Source organism: Oncorhynchus gorbuscha, linkage group LG26, assembly GCF_021184085.1.
Source record: "Oncorhynchus gorbuscha isolate QuinsamMale2020 ecotype Even-year linkage group LG26, OgorEven_v1.0, whole genome shotgun sequence".
Lineage (NCBI taxonomy): Eukaryota > Metazoa > Chordata > Actinopteri > Salmoniformes > Salmonidae > Oncorhynchus > Oncorhynchus gorbuscha.
Window position 1 is genome coordinate 19,083,577 of NC_060198.1, and position 4,438 is coordinate 19,088,014.

General features: G+C 36.6%; 1 long non-coding RNA gene across 1 annotated transcript; it reads right to left on the bottom strand.

Moving 5' to 3' along the window:
- Positions 1-3,215: 3,215 nt before the first annotated feature.
- Positions 3,216-4,187, bottom strand: LOC124015262. Its single transcript, XR_006835128.1, has 3 exons — positions 3,960-4,187; positions 3,816-3,873; positions 3,216-3,681 (listed from the first exon to the last, which is right to left on the bottom strand). It is a non-coding gene; the product is annotated as an uncharacterized LOC124015262 (long non-coding RNA).
- Positions 4,188-4,438: the final 251 nt, after the last annotated feature.

Sequence of the window (4,438 nt, forward strand, 5' to 3'; positions counted from 1 at the left end):
TGGCCACTTTAGGGTAAATTACCCTAAGGATGAAACTATAAAACGCTTATTGGACTTTCTCTGTCCAGGTACTACATTTGAAATAAAACTGCCCTAAAGGCCTGGGGGTGTTCTTCCCAGTATGAGAGGACTTGCTAGATTTATTGAATAAACCTTTTTCCATAAAGTTAGAGTGAGCCAAGGTGGGTGACTAGCTGTTGATGTTTAACCAGAAGGGGACTAGGGTTCCAATTTTGGAACCCCCCCCCCCACGTTCAGCTGGAAGGTGGCGCATGGAATGCAAAAATATTCCTAAAAATATTTAACCTCCACACATTAACAAGTCCAATGGCTCAAATGAAAGATAAGCACCTTGTTTATCTACCCAGCAAGTCAGATTTCTAAAATGTTTAATGGCGAAAACATAGCACATATTTATGTCAAACCACCACCGAAGACACAGCTAATTTGCATAGCCAAGTTGAAAAAAATATGCAATCAACAAACGCAGGATTAAAAGAAAAATAATGCACTAACCTTTTGAAATCTTCACCAGATGACAGTAATATAACATGTTACACATGTATAATATAACATGTTACACATTTCAATAATATGCTATATATATCCATAAATCTCTGTTTACAATGATGCATCTTTCAAAAAATGCTACTCAAATGTCCTGAGAAATGACGATAGCTCCGGCAGATAACGTCAGCTAACAAGGAATAGACATCATAAACTTTGGCTAAATATGCATGTTCTACATATATATAGTTAGATACACTTCTTCTGAATGCAATCGCTGTGTTACATTTATTTTTAACTTTACAGGTTTCGTTCACTAGACTATACTATGAGTCGGCGCTCAAAAAGTAGCATTATGGCTCCTCTATCTTGGAGTCCACAGAAACCCAAATTTACCACATAAATATTCCCTTACCTTTGCTGTTCTTCCATCAGAAGACCCGGAAGGAATTATACTTACCAAAAACAGCATTTAGTTTTGCAGTCTGTGTCTTTCGGTTCTCAAACACGACACATTTCAGTTTAAATGTAGCCAAAAGTCAAGTGGATGCGCACCAAAACATCGAACTTACATATTATATGTCGACTAAACTTGTCAAACTAACTTCATAATCAAGCTTTAACATTTTATAAAGGTGTACAGCAATCGTGAGGACGAACAGAAACGCATGCATTGTATAATCGATCTTGGAAAAAAGACAGGACCGGAGCAGAGTGCTCATGAGAGTGACCTGTTCACTCTCATGAAATGGGACAAACACCAAATTGAGACTCTGCACGCAGAATTCTGCAAAAATATCCTCCGTGTACAACGTAAAACACCAAATAATGCATGCAGAGCAGAATTAGGCCGATACCCACTAATTATCAAAATCCAGAAAAGAGCCGTTAAATTCTACAACCACCTAAAAGGAAGCGATTCACAAACCTTCCATAACAAAGCCATCACCTACAGAGAGATGAACCTGGAGAAGAGTCCCCTAAGCAAGCTGGTCCTGGGGCTCTGTTCACAAACACAAACACACCCTACAGAGCCCCAGGACAACAGCACAATTAGACCCAACCAAATCATGAGAAAACAAAAATATAATTACTTAACACATTGGAAAGAATTAACAAAAAACAGAGCAAACTAGAATGCTATTTGGCCCTACACAGAGAGTACACAGCGGCAGAATACCTGACCACTGTGACTGACCCAAAATTAAGGAAAGCTTTGACTATGTACAGACTCAGTGAGCATAGCCTTGCTATTGAGAAAGGCCACCGTAGGCAGACATGGCTCTCAAGAGAAGACAGGCTATGTGCTCACTGCCCACAAAATGAGGTGGAAACTGAGCTGCACTTCCTAACCTCCTGCCCAATGTATGACCATATTAGAGAGACATATTTCCCCCAGATTACACAGATCCACAAAGAATTCGAAAACAAATCCAATTTAGAAAAACTCCCATATCTTTTGGGTGAAATTCCACAGTGTGCCATCACAGCAGCAAGATTTGTGACCTGTTGCCACGAGAAAAGGGCAACCAGTGAAGAACAAACACCATTGTAAATACAACCCATATTTATGCTTATTCATTTTATCTTGTGTCATTTAACTATTTGTACATTGTATATATATATATATATATATATATATAATATGACATTTGTAATGTCTTTACTGTTTTTAAACTTCTGTATGTGTAATTACTGTTAATTTTTGTTGTTTTTCACTTTATATATTCACTTTGTATGTTGTCTACCTCACTTGCTTTGGCAATGTTAACACATGTTTCCCATGCCAATAAAGCCCTTGAATTGAATTGAATTGAACTGTTCCCAGACCTGTAGGTGCTTGGGTAGGGTGGGGCGATGACGTCAAAGTTGGGCCAACTTTTCTGATGACAAGAGAGAGTTTGGGAGAATGACTGCCCTGAGAGTTCTGCTTTACATACAGACATAATTTAAACGGTTTTAGAAGCTTTAGAGTGTTTTCTATTCAATAATATTTTTTATTTGCATATATTAGCAACTTTTGACAAAAAAATATATGTTTACTATGGGCACGCAATTACTCCAGCGGGGGCAGTAAACAGCCCTATCCCCAAGAGGTTGAAGCGTCCCGTCCACAAGATTATACGTCACAGTGGCAGAATCACATTAAATACGCACATCGCCATCTGCTGACTGGAGTTGGTATCGCAGCTGAGAAAATACTTTCAAACAAAAAGCTAAAAAAGCGACTGCCCCAACGACTCCCTTTGAAAACGGGCGATGTGGCATGAGAAAGATTTATTATAGTGTAAAAATGTACTACAAAGTGTAGCTAAATATAACTTTGGTCATGCCCACTCAGCAGGTAACATCAAATTATGGCCAATATAAAATAGTAATCCCAAATTGGTCTGTGTATAACTATGTAAATGTCTCTCAGACAAGGTGACTTTTATCAATATACACACTGGAGTATCCTTTAGGGGTTCTTCAAATTGAAACTGTGGCTGAACCCCTAAAAGTTATTTGAAGAACCCCTTATAATGGTTCCTCAAATAACCTTTTGGGGTTCATTTTTTAAACTCCCTGCCCACCCTCCTCCTTCCATTATAAAAACATATTTTAATAATAATAATAATAACAACATTGTTTATTTAGTGGTACCACAAATGTGAATTCATATTTACAAAACAAAACACATTACAAAATTGCAACATTTCTGCAGACATGTCAGACCATAATAAATAATACATTTACTTTCTATAGTGCTTTTCATGACATTTAAAACAAATAGAAATGATGATGTACAATAAAAACAACATATATAAAACTGAATCATAGGTAAACTAACAATATTGTAGACTTTATGCTAAATACAGATTTTTCAGCTTTAGTGTGGATATCGTATCCACTTAGTTATGTTAGGAAGTTTTCCATCTTTATGACCGGCCCTGGTAACTTCACCCCAACTTCTCTTCTCCCCAGAACACAGTAACTTAAGAACATAAGTGTTTTTCTGACATTTTTGGTAAATTTAAGGGAAAATAACAAATACAGCCCTAGCAGAGCCCCAAATCCCATGGGGACGTCCTCGAGGACATTGATGTTCTCCCCATCAAAGGCCAGCGGGATTTCACTCTCATGGTGAAATGGATTTCCACCGATGTGCAGGAAAGGAGTGAAGAGCGGTGGAATCTGTGTCAACAAAAGTAAGGAAATATTAATACACATACAATTAACAAAGAACATAACAAATGTTCAGCTGCAGTTTTATATAAGCATGCACACTTATGTTTATGAAGAAACATATGATTTGTGCATAGGCATACCTTGGGTTCTCTTTGAAGAGGTAGGGCAAGAGTAGAATCGCTGCTGTGGTCTCCAGTCCTAGTAAAGTAAGGCAATGATCTTACTACATTTGCAAATTATATTACAAAATACATTAGAGAAAGGGAAGGAATAAGAGCAAATACCTCTTCTGTATTGTCCTTCAGGGACTGTCAAAATAGCAGGATGATGTCCTCACCCCCGCCTCACCTCTCTACCTCCTCTAGTCCTTGAATTCTCGTTTTGTCTTTATCCATTCTATGGACTTTATTCATTTCTGAGAAGATCTAAAAAGATCATTTGCACACATTTGTACTAGATTTCAGTTAGTATTGACTGCTATGAAAGTTAAATGTACACTTCAAATGCAGCTGTCCTACAACATATCTGTACCTTCTTCTTGATCCCAATTGCAGTGTCCATGTTCTGTCCAATAAGAATTTCAAAGGACGAGAAAATGTGTCAAAGAATAGTCATAATACACATTAATATACATATATATATATATATATATATATATATATATATATACATACATACACTATATATATATATATATATATATATATATATATATATATATATATATATATATATATATATATATATATACATACATACACTA